The following is a 14,506-nucleotide window of genomic DNA, read 5'->3' as shown; positions in this document are numbered from 1 at the left end:
CGTCGAAAGAAAGAATCGTACACTGATCGAAGCTGCAAGAACTATGATTGCTGAAGCAAAGCTTCCTCTGTACTTTTGGGCTGAAGCTGTGTCTACTGCCTGCTATACCCAGAATAGAACTTTGATCAACAAGGATCATATGAAAACTCCATTTCATCTGTATAACAACAAGAAACCTTATGTCAAACATCTTCATGTCTTTGGAGCCAAGTGTTATGTTCTCAAAGATGGTGAAGAGAACTTAAACAAGTTTGAGCCAAAGGCTTCTGAAGCAATTTTTGTTGGCTATACAAATAATGCTTATAGAGTTTTTATAATTGATACTCTGTCAGTGAAAGTTAGTGTCAATGTTACATTTGATGACACTAAACTTCCAAGTATACAATCTGCTAATCCATCTGAATCTCTGAAGTTTGACAACTATCCAGATTCTGATTCAGATGATGATATATCACCTGAGGTTGCAACAGGAGATGACAACAATGATAATGATCCAGGCAATGGTGGAGGGAATGGCAATAATGCTGGAGATTCCACTGATGCTAGTGGGGGATCATCAAGTCAACCTGGCAACAACTCAGGGGGAGCTGATGGATCAACTAGTCACACATTTCAGCTTAATGATAATACTGCTGAATCATCAAGGACACAACTTCCAAGGGAAAGGATTTGGAGCAGAGATCATCCCTTTGATTTGATTATTGGTGATCCTGATGTTGGTGTAAGGACTAGAAGTGCTACGACAAATGAATGTCTATTCTCTGGGTTTCTATCTCAACTAGAACCAAAGAAAATAGAAGAAGCACTTGCTGATCCTGATTGGGTTCTTGCCATGCAAGAAGAACTCAATCAATTTGAGAGACAAGAAGTCTGGGCCCTAGTTCCAAGACCAAAAGGAAAATCTACAATTGGAGCTAGATGGGTCTTCCGTAACAAGTTAGATGGTGATGGCATTGTTGTGAGAAACAAAGCCAGACTGGTTGCAAAAGGTTATTCTCAGGAAGAAGGAATTGATTACGATGAAACCTATGCTCCAGTTGCTCGTCTTGAAGCCATCAGAATATTTCTTGCATTTGCTGCACACTCCAACTTCAAGGTATATCAAATGGATGTGAAAAGTGCATTTCTGAATGGAAAGCTAGAAGAAGAAGTATATCTGGAACAGCCCCCTGGCTTTGAAAATCCAGAGTTTGCTGATTTTGTATACTTCCTATTCAAAGCTGTCTATGGACTCAAGCAGTCACCAAGGACATGGTATGACACTCTCTCTGAGTTTTTAATAGAAAACAACTTTACTAGAGGTGTCATAGACAAAACTCTCTTTTACAAATTGCATGATAAGGATATGATATTTGTACAAATATATGTTGATGATATTATATTTGGTTCTACTAACGATAACTTGTGCAAGAGATTTGCTAAGTTGATGCAGAGTAACTATGAGATGAGTATGATGGGTGAGCTGTCCTACTTTCTTGGTCTTCAAGTAAGCCAAAAGGATGATGGAATATTTATTTGTCAATCCAAGTATGTCAGAGATCTTCTTCGAAAGTTCAATCTAGAAGACTCTTCACCGGCAAAGACACCCATGGCCACTGCCACAAAGCTTGACCAGGATAAATCTGGTAAGAAAGTTGATATCACAAGCTATCGTGGTATGATTGGCTCTCTACTTTATCTTACTGCAAGTAGACCAGATATCATGTTTGCAACATGTTTGTGTGCTAGGTTCCAAGCTGATCCTAAAGAATCACATCTAATAGCCGTCAAAAGAATCTTTAGATATCTTAAGGGTACACCTGGTTTAGGTATTTGGTACCCTAAGAATACTGGTTTTGACTTAACCGGCTATACAGATTCTGATTATGCAGGATGCAGGATTGATAGGAAGAGTACGTCTGGAAGCTGTCAATTTCTAGGACGTCGGTTGGTGTCCTGGTATAGCAAGAAGCAGCACTCAGTGTCTACCTCTACTGCTGAAGCTGAGTATATAGCTGCTGGTAGCTGCTGTGCTCAGATCTTGTGGATCAAGAATCAACTGAATGATTATGGTGTTGTAGTAAACAAAATTCCTATATTTTGTGATAATACAAGTGCCATAGCCATTTCCAACAATCCAGTTCAACACTCAAGAACCAAGCACATTGATATCAGGTATCATTTCATACGAGAACATGTCATGAATGGTACAGTGGTGTTACATTTTGTACCCACGACTGAGCAAATTGCTGACATCTTCACGAAACCACTGGATGAATCCACTTTCTCTAAGCTGGTTTGTGAGTTAGGGATGTTAAATATGACATAGTTCTCTTGTATATATTTTTCATAAGTATTATATGTGGTTGTATATTTTTTTTGTGAATTTTCTGTGTAATTGTATCTATATTATTAGATTTTATATGATTTTCTGTATATTATCTGATAATATTCTAATTAATTATGCATGCTTGTAAATTAATAAATGATTTTCTAAGTGCTCATATCCTCCCCTGTAATATTCTCTAGGCATTTAGATAATTATTTGTGATTATTTTGTATTTTTCAAAATTAATTAAGCATAAATATTTGATTTTAAGTTAATTCATTTTATTGAATTAAAGTTAAAGTCGTAAATATTTATATTTAACTAAAGTTGAAATTTACAAAATATTCGTGTATTATATGCTATTGTTTTTATTATAGATTTTTGAGTTTAATTGCAAAATGTTTTATCTTTTAAAATAATCAAAAATCCTATTATTTTTATTTGATTTTCGGCAAGACAATGGTATTGTCTACAATTAGGCTCGGCAAGACAATTAAAATTGTCTTGCTGAACCGGTTTTTCGCCGTTTTTCAATCAACTCGGCAAGACAATCTCATTGTCTTCCCGAGTCAGCCATTTGTCTTGTTATGAATCAGTAAGACAATCCGATTGTCTTACTGACACATCGTTTGTCTGTCTGAGTGAATCTCGGCAAGACAATCCCAATTGTCTTACCGAGACCTTTTCTCCCGTTTGTCTTACTGCGTGCGTGTATACATATACCTTCAAGACAATCGTGCAAGACAATTCAATTGTCTTGCTGATCTTACTTCATCTTCTTCAACTGCACACTCCCATACTCGTTTTCCGACCTCTGGTTTTCAAGTTTCACCACGAAAACTTGCTGGTTTACATCTAATCAAGCGTTTGCTTGCTGGTTTGGTTCAAATCGTCCGATTTCAGACGAATCTCTGCCGGATTTTCATCGGAATTTCGTCGGTTTTTAATCGGTTTTTCAAGTTTTTTTTTCTCGACTGAGTTTGTACTGTGGTTTGCTTTGAGTTCGTTTAATCTGCGTTTTTGGTGTGATCTTCGAACTGATTTGAATAGATTTTGGAGTTAGGGTTTGTGTTGATTTTGGGGCTTTTGAATTTAAGGGGCTGTTTGGTGTGGATTATTTGGAGTTTAGATTAAGTGACTAAGGACCATTTTAATTAATTAACTTTTAATTCGAGATTATTCTAATATTTCGAATTAATAATTAATTAATCAAGTTTAATTATTAATTGAACTTTGCGAGATAATTAAGAATTAATATTATTTGAAAATTTCTCGCTTAATTCAATTTTTAATTACTAAAAATGGCCGGAGAATTTGAGATTGCTGAGACCAACTATTGTGCTAACCTAAACTACGAGGATTGTTCTGATCGTTTCAAGAAGTGGATTCGCTTTCTGACTCAACAAAGTCTTGTCAGTACTGCACTAACCGCTGATGTTCCTATTCAAGTACAACCACTCTTCGACTTCTACTCTAATGCCGTCAACTCTACAACTCTCGAGAATTATAAGTTGATTGGTGATCTACCAAATAGACGAAGGATTGTTATAACTGTTGATGATGTGAACAGAATTCTAGGGTTTCCAAGGAATAACTTTCAAGTGGAACCAACCAGTGCTGAGTTAACTCAATTCTTCCAAGACATCCACTATCAGGGACAGATTTTTCTCCCTAGAATGTCTAAAAGCAAATTGAAGGCTGAATGGGATGTCTTCTTCGATACCTTGGCAAAGGTATTTGCTCCAACTACGAGGCAGAATTTTCACAATATATCTTCCATGCTACAAATCTTTGGATTCTCCGTGGCTTACAATCGTCGAATTAACTTCGGGAAGATATTACTAAAGGAGATTATCAGAAAAATGGGTTCTGTCTCTCAGAGATCCATTCATGAAAATGACAAGGTGGAGTGTCACTTTCCAAGGTTCTTAATGCTATTCTTAAGTGACAAGATGAATGATGCAGATAGAGCAATGTATGTTGATTCTGCAGTGGTGCCCATTCTAAGAACTTGCACAAAGATTCAATCAAGACTTGCTAATCAAAAGAAGCATGAGAATGTGCCTCTTGTTGTGACTCCTTACATGTTGGAACAGTTTAATGTTCCCCTTCAACCTGTCCAAGTTCCTCAGCCACTACAACAACAACAATATCAACCTGAACTTCAAGATGACCAACCTCAGGAACAATCTCCTCCTCACAACTTCCAACCACTTCAACTTCTACAAGATTATCAATCATCCAGTCAATCCTCACATTACTCTCCCTACAACCCTCCTTATAATTCACCACAACAATCACCTCACCAATCTCAACATCAATCCCCTCCACAATACAATTTCTTCCCAGAACAACAAGCCTCCATTCTTCCCTCTCAATCTGAACCAACACCTTCACCTACACATACACATACCATTCCTCCACCACAATCCACCTCTCAGCCTCTGCCTGCTGATTCTGCTATCAATCCAGAGCTACAGGACTTCAGGACAGATTTACAGGTAGCTCAGGTACTTTCTAATCTCACTGATACCTTTAATATTGATATTGCAGATTTTGATTGTGATATTGGATTTGATTTCCAGACTCCCAGCATTGAACCTGCAAACACCCAGGTTCATAACCAAGCTGACGTTTTCGTTTCAACAACTGATTCTTCGTCAAACACATCAACTGACACTACTCAAACACCAGTTGTTCGAAAGGTAGCCCGGAAACGGAGTGGTAGTGCAATTCTGAGAGAACCCGCAGCTCTGTCTCATAAGAAGCAAAGGGTGGCAGAACCGGAGACAACTGCAGCCGCATCCATTTCCTCCCAAAAGGATTTGGACACTGACATGGTAAATATACAGTCTCTAGATTCATTCTCTCCACAGAATGCATTTATTGAAATTGGCCGTCCGACCGCGGTATCCTGTAAAGAGTCAAGCACACAACTAGCACTCACGCTAGTTGAACCTTTGTCTTTTGATTCTTCACTTAGAGAGAGCACAGATATTCAAAACTTGTCATATGAAAAACTTTCTGATCACTCTTTCTTTTTGGATCAGGCTATACTTGGCAACCTGCAAGTACTTCTGCCCTCACAGGCATCTGAAGGACAATTTGTTTCTTCACAACCTACAGTTCCATCTCAGGGAACTATGGTTGTCTATACAGGTACTGGTGACGGTGTGACAAACACGAGTGAAATCAGGCAAACACCGAGCGAAACACATGCACGAGAGGATAGTGATAAATCTTTGAGTGTTCGTGAGGTGAGTGCACACACCAACACTGATCTGTTACAGGAACAATTGGCTGCTATGAAAGCTGAAATTTCAAGGTTGAATGCTGAGAATGCCAGATTCAGAAGTGGAGAGTTGGTGACTCTACAGGAAAAGGTTGTTGATCCTTCACATTCTTCTCTCAAACAGGAATTAGATGCTCATGTCAAGGGTATTCATTCTAGGATGGACAAGTTTGTTCAATCTCAGGAGCTCTGTCTGACAAAGCTTGGAAACTTGGAGCAAACTCTGGCTCAAGTTATTCATCACTTAAAGCTTAATCCGTCAACAGCTCAGTCCACTCCAGAGGATCCCTCAACTAAGGGGGAGAAGGATAAGGATGATAAGGACAAAGATGATCACAGCAATGCTGATGCTGGTGATAGGAGTGATAAGGGTGGAGAAAGAGCAAGTGGCAAAGAATCTTCTGAAGCTGATAAAAGCTATAAAAGGTCTAAAGGCAAAGAACCACTACATCAATCTGAAAATGTCTTCAACACTGACAATTATGATGATTATCCCAAAGACATGGATGATGATGACGTATTCGATGCTACCTATCGTCAGGCTGAAGAAGAAGGTAAATTTGATGAAAGCTATTTGTTTCAGGAAGAACCTGTTGATCCTGAACACGAGGAGAATGTCAGGAAGTTCAAAGCAGAAAATGAAGCCAGGAAGCGTAAGCTTCGTGATTATCAGAAACTTCTGGAAGACAAGTTGATCACAGAGGAACAAATCAAGATTGAAAAGCAAAAAATCTATGATGCTGCGATCAAGCAGAAGAATCTTGAAATTAAAAGAAAAGAAGGAAAAGGCTGGGACATTGCTAGGAGAATATTCAATGGACCTCAAAGGGAAACTTTCGATGATAAGAAGTTCTTATCTCTGATATATGATCTTCGAGAGGTGAACCCTGATGAGGATGTGTTTATGCATGCCTTTGCCTTAGAACTGGAATATGTAACTACTGCTGTTAGGGGACTGCTAGAAGAATGGGAGCTGATTGTCTACACACGGAGGAATGGTTCATTCAGACTATCTGTCGAATTTCTCAAATCATTCTCTGTATCTGAGCTCTGGGTACTTCGCAACAAAGTCAAGCGTTGCTCAAACTTGAATGAACTTCTTCGTGACAAACTGTTGGATTGTGCTGTTTTCAACAGTCCTCAGGTTGTTAAGAACCCTTACTGTGTCAAGTTTGTTCACTTGGAAATCCTCTGCACTGTCTATCTAAATGAAGAGGCTTTGCCAAAGTACCCTGCCAAACGTCTGGCTCTAGCATCCACCTTACTAAGGACCAAGGGCTTCGCATCTAAAGCCAAGTCTGATGCTGATGATGTAATCTCATCCTACTGCACTCGAAGAAACATTTCTCAATACTTTCGGAGGATGAAAGGTGTAACAAAATCTCAGCCATCTGACTTCCGTGAAGACCCTGTGGATCTGGAAGTTCTTCACCAGCTAGCTCTGGCTCGTGAAAGAAAGAAGCGTGGAGAATCCACTGCAGCTGAAGAGCCTACTCAGAATGAGCCTTCTACTCCAATCATTCACTATTCTGATGCTGAAGAAGGAGAAGTCACTCGTTCTGAGTGAATAGATTGATTAGGATATTTGTTAGATATGTTCAAGGAACATCCTTTTGTAATCTATTTGTGATCATGGTTTAATGTTTAATGCAAGCCATAAACTTTTGCTATTTACATTCTATTGTTTAAATCTTTGTCTTATCTGTTAGTTGAGTTATCCTCTAGGAAATTTGCATGTTATGTTAACAAACAAATAGGGGGAGATTGAAAGGCATATGTTCAGCCTATTTGTATTTAAAGAGGTACAACTCAACTCAGATAAGAAAGCTCAGTAAATAGCAAGTCATCGGAATCAGTACGAAGAACGTCAAATGATTTATGGAAATCATATGTCAGATAAGTTCCAGGATGCTGCTGCACGCCACTGAAAGAAGTTCATTAATATGTTCAAGCCTCAGTGCACAAATAATCTTTTGTGGCACGTCCAGGAGTTCAGAAGATATAAAGTTTCTATACTTTATTTTATCAGAAGATTCCATTTAATGAAGAAGTACGTTCAAGACGAAGACTCGACGAACTAACCAAATTCTTATTGTTTATTTGACGAAGAATATTTGATTTAACTAGATACAGATGAACCAGACAGTACATCTATGTATCAGTTATCCAAATTAAATATTTGAAGTCAAGCAGAAGTGGTAGTTCGCTCGTTCGACAAATCAAGAAGAAATTATTCAAGTTTAAAGAAGACCGGAAGTTGTTCTACTGAAGATTGTGTGATTAAATATTTTAATAGACTATTATTTCACTTCTCAAATAATTATATTAATTATGTAATTTATTTATTAAATTAATTCACTCTCGAATTAATTTAATTTATGAATTTATATGATTAAATTAATTAAGTGAATAATTTTCTATTTTAATATACCATTTTATTTCTTTATTTAATCACAAAAACCACCTCAGCAAGACAATTCTGGATTGTCTTGCCGAGTGGATTCATCATGCTTCCAAGACAATTCTTCATTGTCTGCATTAGCCTTGATTGAATCAGCAAGACAATCTCTAATTGTCTTGCCGATTCATTTCAATGGTGTGCAAGACAATCCTTGAAGATTGTCTTGCCGAAGGCATGTGTAAGTCTGCAAGACAACATCATTGTCTTGTCTTGCCGAGAGACACACTTCCAGCAAGACAATCTGTTTGTCTTGTCTTGCCGAATGCTTAAAGGTGTGCAAGACAATCCTCCATTGTCTTGCCGTTTGTAGTGTTTGTCTTTCTGACAAAGGAATTGTCTTCCCTTCCCTTTTGATTGTCTTTCTGACTTGGTTGAAGCTTGGTAGACAATCTGAGATTGTCTTCCCTTGCCCCTTATTGTCTTGCCCAAGCCTAGATTGTCTTACCCTTCTTGTAATTGTCTTTGCTAGCTTGTAATTGTCTTGTCTAGTGATTGTCTTGCATGTACAAAGCTTTGCCTATAAATATGGCTTAGTTTCTTCATTTGTAAGTGTTCATTCACTTTGTATTCAAAGCATTTGTAAAGCTTTCAAGTTGTTAGTAACTTGCTTGTTCGTTATATCCACAGTTTTCTGTGCTTTGATAACCCGGTTGTTTTAATCACTAAATCTAGAATATACCCTGTCGAATTTATTCTACGAACTTTAGTGGACATTAAAACTGAACCATTTTAATTATATAACGACTTCAAACATTGTTATATTAATTAATTATAATCTGATTAACAAATCATATTCAATCAGATTCACTTCCGCGACGATTTGGTACTGATTGTATTCAACCCCCCCCTTCTACAATCATATCTGGACCTAACACAAAAGATTTTGAGATGATTTTTATAATCTAAATGACAAAAACTAAATTACCTACAAATTGCTTAAAATCGGGAAAGAAAACGGATTTCAAAAGTGACGAGAGTAAAAGAATAATATTTGACACATAAAAAGAAACAATAAATAGAAACCCTAATTTTCTTTTTCTCTCCTCTCTATAGCCGCCTCCCTCTTTTCATTCTCGACGGGGCTTCCATCGGTTTTCTGGTGGAAAGCCCCAAATCTTTCCGTTTGATTGCTAGTTCTTATTGTTCTTGCTTCTTCCATTGATTTTCTTAATAAATCTCCTTCTTCAAGAGGGAAAGTTTCTTAGATCTATATCACCGGAACTTTTGATTTTCGTTCTTATTCGCTTCCAGAGGGCTTTTTGGATTTGTGGGTGGATCGATTATCTCTTACGTGTCGTGGTGCAGATCTAATTGCTTTAGTTTTTATTTGGATTTTCTCTAGTTTATTTTGATTATAGTTTGATTTCTCTCCCTGGTGAGAGTGTGTGATTTTCTCTCCTCTTTTGTGAGAGTTGGTTTGGATTCATCGATAAAAGCTTTCGGGAATTGCATTTGTGGTTGATAGCTCAAACGGAGTTTTTGAAAAAGATGGTGAACACGGAGCAAGGATCTATACATGTACCATCGTCAATTTCAACATCGCTTATTTGTCTCGTCTTGGCTATGAAGACAGGCATGTTAATTTTTTCTATGTTTGTTCGATTCGATCATTCTTGTAGATGCCGTATGGCTATTATTTAATGAATTATTTTCTTTTCTTCAAAAAAAAAAAAGTGACGAGAGTTAATAAAACAAACGAATTATTAATATTTTAATAAAGTAAAGTAATAATCAGTGAGTTTGTCGAAGACACGCGCGATTGTGATTAAAAAAAGAAAATGATAAAATAATAATACAGTAGACCTCAGTCGCGTAACAAATCGAATAACCAAATGGCAAAACAAGTTTACGCAAAACAGTGTTAAACAGTTATGCGCGAATACTGAACAGAACAAAGGAACTGCCGGAATTCATGGAGGTGCCCGGAATAGCTTAAATCTCGTCAGAAAATTAATTTGACCGAAAAATCTAGCAATTCCAAATATAACAAATCAAAGTCCACTAACCTCTAAACCAAATTCAACACTAAATTTTACACTAAATAGTTCCTAAACTACCCATTTTTCATCAAAACAAGACCCAAATCAAGCCAAAACAACTCCAAATTATACCAAACTTTAAATCTAGCCAATATAAAATATAACTAACCAAAACCAACTTAAGTCAAAATCATAAACTAAAATTTACACCAAAAAGCCCTCAAAAATATCAAAACCAAGAACAAGAACAACACCAAGTCATACCAAACTAACTCCAAATCAAACAAAACTTCAAAACTAGCTTATCTACCAAGTTTCTAACAAAACCCCATCAAACTACAAACCAAAATCTAAATCAAAAATGCTAAATCATTGAACCCACTAATAATATTGAGAATTAAAAGGGGCTCAATCTAAATACTAAAAATGTAAACTCAAAACACAAAATAAAGGCTCTTCAACCCACAAGTGGTTGGCATAAATGACACTTTATCCACTTGTTGAAAACAAGGTTGGTCATAGCCATAAATTTCAACAAGGCAAGATGCAAGAGATAAAGAAACTAAACTTGAACTTATATAAATTGAAAGTGTTTACAATATTTGAGAGATTACAAGTTGAAAGTGAAGCTATTCTAGATGTGGAAGATGATAAAGGAAGCTACTAACAACTAGGTAAAAATTAGGGTAAACTAAGTTAGACTAAGTTGGTGGGTAATGAGAGAAAATAATGTTTATATAGGCCTAGATTAGGGTTTTAGGGGTAGAAAAGTCTTTGTCTCTTGATTTTCTTTTCCTTCTTTCTTTTTTTTCTTTTTATTTTCTTTTTCTTCCTCTTTTTCCCTTCTTGCACCTTTTTGTTCCTTTTTCTCTTGAATTCTCGATTTCTTTAAAAATTCCTGAAAACAAAACAATTAACAAATAAAAATACGAATACAAGCAATAAATAGGTAGTTAAAATTTGCAAAATAATGGACCTATCAACATGTTCCAAGCAGAATTTGATAAATTTGTTTTCATAAATAGAGGTCAAGCAATTAGTTATAGCCTTTCAAATAAAGATTTTGCTAGATCATTTTTGAGTGTTCGTGTGAGTAACCGATTGTTCTAACGTAATCCCAGTCGTCATATAATTATTATTAAAATATTGGGATGCAAACTCTCTTTGAATTATCCATTCAAATATTCTTAATTATATGGCCTGGGAGCTGTGTCCTCAACCGAATAATATGAGCAAGGAGTCTTGTAAATGCTATATTTCGGGTGGACAATAAATTAACACCATCGCGTTGATGTATCAATAAGTACTTTAAAGTACTAAAATGACCCAATTGATGGGGTAATTGGTCCACATATATGACCTTGCATTCGCTTCAAAATTGATGGACATTCAATTACATCTTTTATGAGAGATAGTTTTGTTATCAATTTTTCTTGAAAGCAAGCAGCACAAGAAAAATCCCTTGATAATGACACAATCTTACTTTTTAAAGGATGTCCATTTAAATTATGACGTATTTATCACCATCGTGAAATTAAGTCATCTCTACATTCCCATCTTCAAAAAAATCACCAACTTCCATGTAAGTAGGTTTGGTCCAACTTGATCTCCAACTCGAAGGTGTGTTTTCATATGGGAATTTCCTAACTGATTATTATACTCAGGAAAATTAGTTTCAACACCTTTTAAAGAGCATTGATAAAGGTCAACCAAATATTTGGTCATACGACTCCAATGACCTTTCATCAACATTGGTGACAAGTATTTTTGGTCCTTGTAACCATTGTACATCACTCAGGTGTTTCCTCATTTTTTGAAGTTGAGTCTTCTTTTTGAAGTTCGAGTGATTTTGGTGAAATTAACTTCTTCCATGCCTAAGGCCAAGACTACGCCCTCGGGTACGTCCATGATCATATCCACGCCCACATCCAAATGATTTATTTTGCTATATTCATTACTAAATATTTGCTTCGGGGAATGGTGTCAAACTAGTTGGACGTTCTTGTTCTTTCTTTCAGCCTCTAAGAAGACTTGCTCCCAAGTAGGGAGTGAAGAAGCTTCTGGAGCAAGAACAGCTGGCTCTGGTATTAGAGTTTCAGTATTAGCAACAAAGTGTTGCTCAGCAGAAATGGTCTCTTCTGCAATAGAACTATCTGGTGTAGGCTTATATGATATCAGAGTTTCTTGAAGAATAGGAGAACTTGGTTCAGGAATCGGAGTTTTAGCTTCAATACTTGGTTCAACCACAATAGCAGGATCCGTCTCAGGTATAACTGCCTCTGAGATCAGAGTGTCTTCAATAACTAGAGTATATTCTGATGTTGGTAGAGGATCTTCATGGAGTAAAAATGCAGCAGCCAGAGGTTGAACCATGATTGGTTCCTTAGAAATCAGAGTTTCCAAAGTTGGAGGAATTGTTTCTTGAGCATCTTCAGTAGAGATGGGCTCTTTAGTCTCATCTGTAGCCATCTCAGTAGCTAGATTAGAGTTTAAAATGAGAGAATCAGATTCAGTTGGCCTTCCCCCAAAGAATTGTCCAGCCTTGACTTTGACCTCAGGCTTTGCATTTGGATCTACCAGAGAAAGGCTTGGAGGTTCTGGAGCTTGTTCTGGAATATTAAAGTTTGTTGTCTCATCTAGTGCAAGATCAGTGACATCCATAGCAGGGACTTTCTTCCTTTTTGGCTTAGCAGCAGCAGTAGCAACATATGGATCAGTGTTTGCTGCTTTAGATGGGCCATCCTCTTCCTCAAAATCACAAATTTTGTCAAAAATATTCTCCTTTTCTTGAGAGGAGGCTGAGGTTTAGGGTCAGAGATTCAACCTTGTGAATTTGTGTGTTATTTTACACCAACTATGAGAAAGATTGTAAAAGGGGGGGTTGAATACAATCTTTTACAAATTAAAAGATTCAAGAACAAGAACACTTAAAACAATAAAACAGAAAAACATCAAGTATTAAAAATACGGGTGGATTGAATGATCCACCCGTGAGATTTTATATTGAAGAATCTGTGGATTTACAATTCGCACAGCTGCGGGTTCATCACTTGAATGGTTTATAACTCTCAGATTTTTCTCTCAAGTATTCGAACACTTTCAACTGATGCTACTAACTTGGTTATATACTCCAAGTTTTACAAAGCTTTTAACTAGAATACAGATTATGCACTCTAATCTAAACTATGCTGCACATCTTTGTCTTATGCATGCTTTCTGTGTTGTCTTCATCTTTGACCATAATCTTGATTTGATCCAGATTGCATTGCATGAGATAAGAATGTTTCTGGTTCTTCTTTATTGTCCTAATCAGGCTTCCATGTCTATTTTAGTGTAATTCGATCCATGTGATTTGTCAGACTTAAGCTCTAGTCACTTTCAACTGCTCTTGGCTTCATCAGTTGAAGATACCTTCATCAGTTGAACGAATTACAGACTTCATCAGTTGAATGTTGTTCCAGTCTCATCAGTTGAATTTCCTTAGCTTCATCAGTTGAACACTTTGTCTTCAGTTGAATGCTGGGTTTTCATCAGTTGAAACATGATCCAGTCTTCATCAGTTGAATAGTTACATCTCATCAGTTGGATATCCTTCACTTAGATAAAATTACATGGCATTGAATATTTACAATTAGCCATCCTATTCTATCCATCCGTTGATAATTCTAAAGGACAAGAAATATAACAATTAGAACTGAAATTTTGATAAAGATTCTAATAAAACATGTTACAGAGTGTTTATGTTATCATCAAAATTATTGATTCCTAACATTGTGGTTGATGGATTTAGAGTTTGGGTGGTACTGTCAGTCTTTGGCTATTTCTTTAATTTACAACTAATAAGTGTTTATTACTTATTAATGAAAAGTTATTTACAACTGAAAATTAATTTTGAATTTTTATGTTTGAATAATTTTTTTTTGTATTTACAACTTATCGAATATAAGAAATAAATTATTATAAATTATTTTAAAACCCTAAATACTTTAATTTTGGATAATTCGTTGCTCTTATAGCTTGTCAAGTTTGAATGTAGTTGCATATGTATGTGTGTTTAATTTTGTATATTTCAAATAGAGTATGTTATAAACTCTGAATCTCTTTATTTCTGATGTAGTGTTGTTGTTTGTAGATTTGATTGTACACTAGGTAGTAAAAGAAGTTGATAGTTGTGTTCTTAATTATTGAGAGTTTTACCCTTTTTAAGTAACAAATCATTTTATATATCATAGGATGTTGCATATTAGGTTTATAAGTTGCATGTTGGGTGACTAAATTGAGGTGAATCTGAGTTAACTAAGTTGCAGATGAAGTTGCATTTTAGGCCAATATTTCTACAGTTGTGGCTGCTGATTTAGGATTTAGTTGCTTTTGGTTAAGTGGCCCCGAAGGGGCCCTCATCGAAGTTGCAATCAGGATTTAGAAATATTTTGGGAGGATTTTAGAAGGATCATTGTTAAAATTGA

The sequence above is a fragment of the Daucus carota genome, chromosome 4 (assembly GCF_001625215.2).
Source record: "Daucus carota subsp. sativus chromosome 4, DH1 v3.0, whole genome shotgun sequence".
In the NCBI taxonomy this organism is placed as follows: Eukaryota; Viridiplantae; Streptophyta; class Magnoliopsida; order Apiales; family Apiaceae; genus Daucus; species Daucus carota.
This window is presented reverse-complemented; position numbering follows the sequence as displayed.